The sequence below is a fragment of the Crocodylus siamensis genome, unplaced genomic scaffold, assembly GCF_052110815.1.
Source record: "Crocodylus siamensis isolate JL-2025a unplaced genomic scaffold, ASM5211081v1 HiC_scaffold_87, whole genome shotgun sequence".
NCBI classification, from domain to species: domain Eukaryota; kingdom Metazoa; phylum Chordata; order Crocodylia; family Crocodylidae; genus Crocodylus; species Crocodylus siamensis.
This window is the reverse complement of record NW_028324497.1, coordinates 354-10,994: the sequence shown is the minus strand read 5'-3', so window position 1 is coordinate 10,994 and position 10,641 is coordinate 354. Positions and strand designations below refer to the sequence as shown.

Sequence of the window (10,641 nt, the reverse complement as noted above, 5' to 3'; positions counted from 1 at the left end):
AACTCTTATCAAAAGATGCACAGAAGGTGGAGCTACTCAACAGCTACTTTGGTGATCTTGGAGCCCTTGGCAATACTATTTGTGAAATCATGGGACATGGGTCAGGTACCAGAGGACTGGCAAAGGGCCAGTGTAGTGCCCCTCTTTAAAAAGGTGTAAGCAGGTGGACCCAGGATGCTGCACATGAAAACTGCAAGCTTGGACAGTGTCTCTTGCCCAAAAATGCATGCCAATGGCTGGGGCAAGACTGGATTGCAGCAACAAGAAGGCCACAAGGAAATCAAACTCTGCTAATGGCTTACAACCCATTAGGTGTTGAGACAGTGGAGTGCTTGTGGTACCGAATACCAGACCCATGCCATAAAATATTAAAAGTAGTTGAAATTGTTGGCAGAGGCCTGATGCACTCATCACGTGTGTGTACCTAAGAAAGCCCTTTAAAGAAAAGGATGAGCCACTAAAGGCAAGGAAAATACACATGCATTTCAATTATCCTAATAAATAAATAAAAGGTATCATTTTGGAACCAAGAGTTCTAGTTTTTTGTATGTTTTCTGTCAGCGACAGACTAGCTGACGCAGCGATTAGATTCGGAAACTGGTGGAAAGGGGGTGAACCTAGTGTATTTATTGTTTGGCACCAAGATAAAAAAGATTCCCACAAAGTTAAAAGCAAAATAAAAACTTATATCCTACCAACAAACATTTAAGCCATTAAACACAAGTGGCATTTATCGGTCCGAGCGCAAGCCAAGCGTGCACGCAAAGTCCAAGTCTATGGTGGGCTACCAGATAACCCCTCACGGGTCAGGTGTCCCCGAGGATCGTGAGCCGTGCTCGGGCCGGAGAGAAGGAATCAGCAGTTGCAGGCTGCCTCGCGGGAGGTGGGCAGGTCGTCTGTCCGTGTGCCGGGGTTGCGTCCTGTGTCCTGTGCAGCTTCTCTGATCTGCGGTGGTTGTCTGCTTGTCTTTTTACTGTTGTTAATCTAATTGGGCTTGGAGTTTTTAGATTTGTCCTTATTAGGTCACTAAGCCTTTCAAGTTAGCATTACTTTCATTTCTATAAATTGAAACTTAAAGCTTACAGGAAATGGCATACGCACTTGAGGAAACAAAGCTTACCACAAACAAAACCCCCACACATGCTTACATACTTCTCCTAAGAGGTTTCAAATAACCTAGCAGCTAAAGAAGACAAAAGACTAAATATGCATTTCAAGAGAAACTTGTAAAAAATACTGGACAGATGCCCTGTAGGTGACAAACACACTCAGCTCACCTTTCTCCCAATAAACATCTAATGTGTAAGGTGCTATACATGTGTGGAGCAGTCAGTGTATGTCTGGAGTTTGGTAAACAGATCACCCATACACGCTACTGCAAATTTGGCCCAGTGCTACACAAATACCCCAAAACAGGTTTGGTGACACCTCTAAGGATTCTGCTGGACCACTCAAACTCATCATCTATGATTGACCTATAACTGCGGGGGCTGCAGCAGAACAGCACTCTTCACACCTGGACAAAGCCAAGACAGGAGCCAGGCAATTAACAGTTGTGATAGGATAATGGACCTTTTCCTCCCTGTTTGTTCTGACTTGAATTGGCCAATCTTCAATGAAAAATGCTTGGAAGAAATACAATTAAACAGTGTAAGACGTATACAGAACTGCCAGCAAGGTGTGTACAGTACAGACCAGAAGCTATCCTGCCACCCAGCCAGCAAGGGAAGGGCCCAGGCTTTGAGGCTGTACAGGAAAGGCTTCCTGCCTGCATTGGGTAAAGATCTCTGAGCAGCTAAGATAATACTAAGGACTAAAAGCTTATTTTATGTTGCAGAAGAGTCTTTTCTGTCATTTGTTGGTAGTTATTAAAGCAAGCCTTTCTGCTCTTCATCAACCACATGTTGTGTCAATTCAGAAAGCACTAGGTTAGCAATTTGGCTTCTAAGTGCAACACGGGAACAACACACTGGCTAGCCTTCCCTCAATACCTGGCATGTTACTGGAGGGCATCCTAAGGAAACCTATCTGTGATGATCAGCCTTTCCTCTTCCCGATGCTGAGACATGACCAGCATGGCTTTATGAGGAACAAATAATGTCAAAAGAACTTGAACTTTGACCAAATAACTACTTGGGCGGATGGAGGGAAGGCTGGGACTGTACCCCTCAATTCATTTCCCACTTCTGGAAAGAGCTCTTAAAATGGATAGAAATCAAACACCTTGTCACATTGTTACCTGTCAGCTCCATGTTCTTGGGGACCCCCGACACAGGACACAGCCCGTCTGACTCACAAAGAATCATCCCCCCCCCCCACCTACACAGAAACTGATTCAGATGCAATGAGAGACACACCTAAAACCCTCCAGATAAGGGTGACAACAGTGAGACAACTGCCCTAGGTCTCATTTGCATCTGAGATGGGACCAGATGACCATTCATTTACGTGAGAGATGGAGAACAGAAAGCCTGAAGCAGAGACTGCGGTGAATTCTGGGGTCAGCGAAGCAGGGGAGCACTGCACGATGGGGAAGCTGTGCTCCAAATGCTGATCAACCCCCACACCCAGCTCAGCATTTATCAGACCAGTTCTAATCTGGATTTACAAAGGACTTTTCCTCCTCCTCCCCCCACCACCACCTCTAAGCAAGAGCAAGTTTACTAGACACCTCGGGCCATACATTCCCCGGTCCCACTATGGAAACTTAATTGGCTACAACTCGGTTGCCGGGTTAGGGAGCGCTGAGGCAATAGACCGAGTCCGAGGGGGTACGGGCAGCATTTGAATACCGGTACAGTGTTCATCCCAGCGTCCAGCCCGTTGGAGCCCTGACCACAAGTGTTGTCATACTTTTCCCGAGACGACTGGTGGAAGTCCTCTCCACCACAGGTCATGAACACTCCAATAATTGCCTTAAGTCAGTTAAAAGACTATAGTAAGATCCGGAAAAGTCATGCTAAGCTGAGGCTTCTTCACAGCAAGTAAAAATCCAAAACCCTGATGATGCAAGCTATTGTTTCTGCAGACACCAGGAGATATCCCGTCAAGTATATCTGCTATCCATAGGAATGTCAAGCTGGCTCCCAAGTAGGTGTTTCCTGAGTATCAATCAAGTTCCTGAGATGTTCCACCCAGATAACCCCTGGTCAATAGAAAGGACAATTTGATTTACACTATTGAGAATGCTTGAAAGAAGCTGAACTGGGGGTATAAAAATCTGTAAAAGCAGCAGCAGTGTGTGCTGACACCGCCCGCTTTCTTCTGGAGAGGCGGCAGGAGGCCGATCGTCTCCCTTCAAGGATCGTGCTGAGAACTTCGACCTGTCGGCTTTGCAACCCGAGTGCCTTGGACTGGGGAGATCCCCACTCGCTCGCTCTCTTTTCTCTTCTACCTCTCTAAGCAGAGATTTCTGAACTTGAACTGTATTAGTTAAGCTTGAGCTAAGTTTCCCCTAGTGAAACCAGGGTATACTGTGACTGTGTTTGTTTTTCCCTTGCATGTCTATTACTACTAGTGTCATTCTATATTTTATCTACTTAGCAATAAATTACATTGATAGTCAAAATGGTGGTAATTGGGTATATTTTGCCTTCTTTATTTCTCTTTCCCCACTTGCTCTGCCGCAATGCTCCTTTTACCTAATCCCTGTGTAGCCCAAAAATACTGTGGGGTCTGCTCATCAAGAGGCTAAAAGATTGGGACGTGCTGAGTTTGAAACACATAAGGGGATCAGCTTGTACAGGCTGATTGACCCAGTTTGGCTCAGACGTGCCCTAATGAACTGAATGCTGGCCCATGAGGGTGTCATCTGGACACCCAGCCCGATTCAGAGGTCTTCTGTTTAAGTGTGTGCTTGTGTCTGACTGTGGTTATTGTTGCTCTGATGAACTGATTCTTGGCCTATGAGGGTGTCAGCCTGTCCATGCTGATCAAGCCGGCCAGGTCAGGCGTGTCACGGTAATCTGTGTGTGTTTGTGTGTATGACTGATTTGGGGACTGGAGGAACCCAGCCCCACTGAACTGAGTCCTGCAAGATCGCTCCACTGGGGGTGGGGGCTGGCAGGGGGAGAGATACAGCTCCGTATAGAAACACCAGTGACACAAGCAGCACATTGGTGGAATTACCAAGGCCCTCGCCCTAAGAAATGCGCACACCCCAAAGTAGCGGGCAAATCTGGTAACAGCCTCGGTCAACCTCCCAGCCCCTACGGCTGGGGCCACCTCTCCGTGGCGGGCTGCCTTGTGGTTTCCCACGCACTGCAGGGCACACAGTCCTACTACTGACACAGGTCATTATTTACAAAACAGTCTCCCTTAGTCCACAGACCTAAGGGGTCTCTTAGGCATAATTTAGACCCACCCCTCAATAAGTCTCCCACACCGGTCACAAAGGAGGAATTTATTGATTACAGGCATAGGGCAAAAATAGGGTACAAGATTGAGCAATATCCTAGAAATCCTAAAGAGCAAACAGTGTGGCTGAGGTCGCCTTTTGATCACGCATCTGAGTTACTGTCAGCTAGATATCTAATCAGATCTCGGTAGCTTACTCACAAGCATCTTCCAAAGCCCGGCGAAGTTTCCCTTTGGAGTCAGGCCGTATCTAACTCATGAGTTTTGGGGGAGAGAGCCAGTTTCAGCTGGTAAAGCTCCTCTGAGTCCCCCACATGGCTGCTGCCCCCTCCTCCTGGGCAGTCCTAACTTATATAGCCCCTGTGACCTCATTCACCTGGTGCAGTGGAGGTCAGCCCCAGTTGGCTGTCGCCAACCAATTTGAAATGCATCACCTGTTACCAGGCAGATCCCAGCCCACCAGGTAGATGCCCCTCACCCAGGTGGCGGATGCCAGTCCCGTAGGCAGAGGGAGCAGGTTTCCCCCTCCCTCAGGACTGCAGCCAGCTCAAGTTACCTAAAGAGACAGGCTGAGGTGTGAATCCTCTGTGCTGGGCCTATTTTAATCTCATTGTCACAGGGCAGAGAATTTGGGGAGAAACCAAGGTGGTTTTCTGCCACACACGCTGCCCCCTTTCCCCAGCAGCCCCTTTCCCCAGTTCCCAGACACGGCCCCTCGTGCTGAGACCTGAAACACCCCTGGGTTTATCACCCCCTCCCCAGCCCCAGGCTGCTCCTCACCTCCCTCTCCCCACACCCACACCCACCCACAGCCTGCCCTCCCCCTTGGCCAAGTCTCCCTTGCACCCTTTCTTCCCTCCCCTCTTCTGTCTCAGCTCCCAGTCCCAAACATGCACGTGCTCTTCCAAGCAACCACTTTCTGCAAACTTTCCCGCTCCGCCTTTGCAGGGATCCTGAGCCCTGCTGCAAATCCGCACCAGGTACACCTAAATTATTGCTGCCCAGAGCAGAGAGGGCCCATCACTAGTTACAGCAACACACACACAGTCCCAGACAGTTTGCACTTCCAGCTGTTCATTGCACAAAGCAGGGGGCTGGGGTGCTGGGGGGTGCTAACGTGCACGGTAGACAGCCCCAGGTTACAAGTTTGAGGCCACTTCAAAAGTACTTGTCAGAGTCCAAGAAATGTGTGAATTCTGCTAAATACCTCCTCACAAGGACATGAAAATGGAAAGGAAATGCACAAAGCAGCAAGAAGGCTCCTCTCCACACCTATCCTCTATAACGATTAAGTGGATTTTGAACGGCGGTGGGGCTGCGGTGCTCCAGCCATGGTGCAATTTTGTGGTGCGGCATAGCGTGCTGGCTTATTTCTAGTACAAACAATGCAAGTCTGCCCTCTCCTGACACATCCAGTGTATTCACAATCACTTGGTGGGGAGTCATACATGAACATGCACTCAGTGATGCCGAAGTTGTAGGAGCTATAACAATGATTTCCATATGCATTGTTTCCTTCTGTTCCATGGATGGCATTTATCTTTGCTATATCGGCATGGCTAAAGGTGCTGATTTCCTTACGCTGGCCAGGGGTGATGTTCCTGTCCTTCATCATTTTACTGCGGTAGGGGCCGGGGTCTGAAGGCTGTGGACACTCGTCCACGTGCTGCCTCTGCAGCTTTGGGTAGGGGGCTTCCTGCTCGTCTACAGCCAGCCAAGATGCGGTCAGGGTCAGCAGGAGGAGCAGCAGCAGCAGGGTGGCATGGGGTCCCCTTGGGGACATGGCTCCTTCAGATCCACTCAGTCCTCTTGCAGTGGAGGTGGGTGGACACAGTGACCGGAGTCAGGGATGCAACCATCCCACCACACAGCCCCTGTGTCTGCCCCAAGTCTCCCTCCCATCACCTACCCCCCCATCAATATCTCAGTGCCCCTTGTCCTCCCCAAATCTACTAACACCACACAGAGATCCCCCTCACCGAGAAACAGGAGAATTGTTGTTGGCATTGACAGTCACACCTCAATGGCCTGGCTGAGACGGGACCTAATTACCCCCGGCAGCGGATCGACGCTGTCTAAGACAAGACCCCGTCTGTGCTGGGTGCTGCACAGGCCCCGCTGGGTCAGGGTCCTCTTGTCTTGGTGGCTGCACAGACACCTATTGCTCAAAGATCTCGTACTGCACAGGCACGAGGCACGCAAAGAGATTCGGCCCTGTTTGCACACAGGGAAACTGAGGCACAGAGAAGTCCAGCTGCATTTCTCAGCAGGACCTCAGGAAACCAAAAGGCCCTGTTTTGGGATCTGGTCTGTGAACTTGCATGCCAGAGGAAGGGGAAGGGGGCCCGGACCTGACAACCCCACTGAGCACCTGAACCGCAGCACCCGCCTGCCATCAAGTCTGACTCGGAGAGTCTCTGTCGTCTTTCTTAAGGACAGGCGCTCCTGCTTCCCGGCCTCCTGCATCCTGGTCTCAGCTCTCTCTCAGCATTTCCCCCGAGGCTGGGCCAGTACAGCGGCGCATCCCCATACCTACCTGAGTTCGGATGCCGGGGATGCTGTCGCAGTCAGGTCCAGCTGCCTGCGAGGCTGAGTCGGTCTCAGTCCCCTTTGCTGCTCATTACCTCTGTACCAGAAATGGGACAGGAAGGGGTAAAACAGGTTGTATCTGACCAGCAGCTCCTTCCACTCAGGGGTCCAGAGCCATAGGGTGCAGCGAGAGCCTGCAAAGAGATGCAGCAGTTCTTCTTGCATCCTGCCTGGACCCCAAGTCGGTTGCGGGGTACGAAAATTTTTTGTGTAAAGAGGATCATCCTCTGCCAAAAAACTCTCTTGCACGCTGATGGCCCGCCTTGTAAAGACTCTCGTACTCTTACGTGGCTAGGGGCAAAGCCCACCACCGTAGTCCTGTCGCTGCCGCAGTGGGTACTGCTCTATTTTCCTTAAATAGTCCTACCAAAGGTTTGTGGTCTGTTATGATGGTGAAAGCCTTCCCATCCAGATACCGGTAACACTTCTTTAGGCCCAATATAATAGCTAAACTTCCCTTTTCCAACTGACAATAACCCCATTCGGCGCTGTTCAGTGTCCTTGAGGCATATCCAATAGGCCGTTCTTCCAGACTGTTCAGTTTAGGGGGCAGCACAGCCCCTACTCCATAGGATGAAGCATCGCAGGACAGGATTAATTCTTTGCTGGGATCAAAATGAACCAAAAGCTCCAATGCTTTAAGTAGCTTCTTAGATTCTCCGAAGGCTTTTTCTTGTACTGCCTCCCCCATGACCCTCTGGAATATGCCAGGGGCTGATGAAACTCTGTAAGACAATCTATTACATGGGTACGTGCCATGTTTCCATCAGGAGGAGCCTTTCCTTAGAAGATGATGTAGAAGTTGTCGGAGCTGAAAGGTCTGGAAGGACATTTCCGATGATAATAATTCAACATTCCCAGATGTGCCCCAAGTCCTGACATTAGCTTGAAAATAATGGCCCAGTCTCTCAATATATTGCTGCCAATCCTCAGTGTCTGGATTAAATTCCCCGATTTTCCCATAGTGTTTTGTGGGGCCGGCGCCTTTTCAGGAGCTGTGACTTTACCTGCCATGGGGTAAACTCCCTCCTTGCTGATCTTCTGAGTTTCTTCATTTCGGTGCCTGCAGACCAGACCTGTCTTGTCCTGCCCGGCTGCCCACGGCTGGCTGGCACTCTGGCCTGGCGACCGCGGCGGATTCAAGGCCGTGTTATTCTCTGGTCAGTGCGTGTCGCTGACAGGCTGCACTTCCCCGCTGGTTGCAGCGCTGCCTCGTGGCACATCCCTCGGACCGGCTCCATGTTTCTACCTGCTCTTCCCCCGGGGCAGGAGCTGGCTCCACAATCCCGCTGCACACTGGCTGCTGGCTGCTCCGGCTGTGCTAAGCGCGCACCGTTGGGTGCTGCGTCCAGGCAAGGGCTGCGCTGTGCTGGAGCTGCTGGTGCAGCCGGAGCGCACGGACGTCCCCGGGGTCGCGCTCACAGCGCACCCACAAGCAGCCCTTGCGGTTATGGTGCGGGGGAGAGACTCCAGCTTCTCCCCTCCGAGGAAAACTGACCCGAGGAGTTTCCCTTCCCTCAGGAGCAACTTGAGACTCAGCTGCAGCTGCTCAGGGGAGAGAGGACGAGGCTGGAAGCCCTGCGAGGGAGTGAAAGTCAGAAACACCAGGAGTACCAGGTGGGGCTGCTGGGCCGGGCTGGCGTGGGGGGAAGGAAGGGACGTCCCCTGCTCTGCACGGTTGGTGGGACAGTGACCGTGGCATTTGTGACCATGCGTTGCAGGGTGTTGTGGCCAGTGCACCACAGCCAGGCCTTGCACGCCCCCTCAGCAGCAGCAATCCCGGTTTCCTCTGATTTTGGCTTCTTTATCTTGCAGAATCAGAGCTCTCCCTGAGCTTCGGGGCACAGCAGGGAGCTGTGGCCAGGCTGCTGGTGCTCTCGGGGGTAGGGGTGGCCGCACGCAGCGGGAAGATGCTGCCTCGCAGGGGCCATAGCCGGTCTGGGAGCTCAGGGTGCCACTGGCATCCCCTCCTCCTCTCTTCATCCTCCACCCAGGCTGCACTCCCTTTGCCACTGCCTGCACGGGCAGGAGCTGCCCAGACACCGTGGGAGGGACCGAGACCACCTGGAGCCCCCACCGTCCTCCAGCTGCCCGCAGCATGGCCCCACCAGAGCCGCGCTTCCCTGCTGTGCCCAAGCCCCAGCCAGCAGCGCAGGGCCACGTGTGGGACCACGCAGCTCCCCACCCCCCGAACGGCCCCCTGTCCCTTTCCCCCACCCGAGGACTAGGTGCATCTGGGGCAGTCCCCTCCGGGCTGGGCTCGCCAGCAGCACCAAGCGCTGCGTAAGGCCCCCTGCCCCGCTGCAGCCCCAGGGCCCAGACTCCTTTCCCCAGCCCCACACACCAGCACCCTCGGGCAGTCTCTATGTCCTGGCCCTCCAACCCTGTGCCCGCTCTCTTACTCCTTGCACCGCTGGCGGCATGGGGACACCGCATCTCACTCCCCGCTCTGCCCCCCCCGTGCTCTGTCCTGCCTGCTGGGCCGCAGCGGTAGCATTGCCTGGTAAGGTCCAGTCAGGCTGCAGCCCTGTGCCCTCCTGTGGGTGCAGAAATTTAGGGAGTGGTGTGCCCCCCCATTTCCCCCTGATGGTTATGGCATCACCTATGACCAGGCTGCCCCTGCCCCACAAACCCCCCTGCCCCACACACTAGTGGGCTGAGGCCTGGGGCAGAGGGTGGGAGCGGGGAGCACTGCCAGGGAGGGGAGGCTGCGGGGGGGAGTGAGGGACACCGGCAGGGCTGGGGGTCCGTGCCTTGGCAGTGCGGGGCGCCAGGCTACGAGGGCTGATCAGCAGCAGGGAACACGGCTACAGCTGCACCCAGGTCCTGGTGAGCGAAGGAGGCAGCAGGACCTCTGATTTTCTGTGATAAAGAAAACCAAAATCAAATACCAAAGTAGATAGGTATTTAGAAATTATTACATGATAATGATGAAAGCACAAGTAGTTTCCAAATTGCTTTAAAATTGTGAACATATCAGGAAACCATTGTGTTCAACTGATATCTATATTTGTACCAGTGTTTCACTTTAATTTTGGAAAAACATGCATTTTGGGTTTTATATCAGAGAATTTGGGAGTTTTATACAGGGAAACCATGATCCCAAGTGATGAGTCAGATGCTTTCCTTGCTGAGAGCCATCAAATTGTCCCCTATGCCAGGTCCGAGCCCTCAAGGCTGCAGAAAACTCTTTTGCAAAGTGAACAGAGTGAAGAGATCCCAGGCCGGGCCCCAGACCTGAGCTACCCCCAGCTCTGCTCCAGGCGGTGGGAGGTCGGGGGTCCCAGCCGTGCAGACAGCCAGGACCACGGGGGCTAACGAACCATCCCTGACTCTCCCCAAAGCGGCTGCCCTCCCTGACGCGGTTTCTCTCTCTTCGTGGCAGCAAAAGGCAGCAGGCGAGAGGCAGAAGATCGTGGCTGCTTTCGAACAACTGCTGGCCGAGCTTCCTGGAGGAACAAGAGGAGCTTGTGCTGGCCGAGCAGTGCCAGTGAGGCAGGGGAGGGAAAGGGCTCAGTCTTGAGTCTGCCGGGACCAGGTGCAGAACTGAGGAGGAGCAAGCAGGGCGACAGCCCCAGACAGGCACGCGGTGGCAATGATGGGCAATGCAGAGTATGAGCTCTAGCTGCTGCTGCCCTGCGCGTGTCCACTCCCCAGGGTGCATGGCTGCCCTCTTACACCTCTTGCGGGGTCACT

At 52.8% G+C, this 10,641-nt stretch overlaps 2 long non-coding RNA genes across 2 annotated transcripts; one reads left to right on the top strand and one right to left on the bottom strand.

Annotated features, from left to right (window-relative positions):
- Nucleotides 1–665: 665 nt before the first annotated feature.
- On the bottom strand, nucleotides 666–7,612 carry LOC149851877 (uncharacterized). The gene is made up of 2 exons (XR_016439510.1): nucleotides 6,893–7,612; nucleotides 666–993 (listed from the first exon to the last, which is right to left on the bottom strand). It is a non-coding gene; the product is annotated as an uncharacterized LOC149851877 (long non-coding RNA).
- A 303-nt stretch (nucleotides 7,613–7,915) lies between these two features.
- Nucleotides 7,916–10,382, top strand: LOC149851876 (uncharacterized). The gene is made up of 3 exons (XR_016439509.1): nucleotides 7,916–8,562; nucleotides 8,761–8,828; nucleotides 10,331–10,382. It is a non-coding gene; the product is annotated as an uncharacterized LOC149851876 (long non-coding RNA).
- Nucleotides 10,383–10,641: the final 259 nt, after the last annotated feature.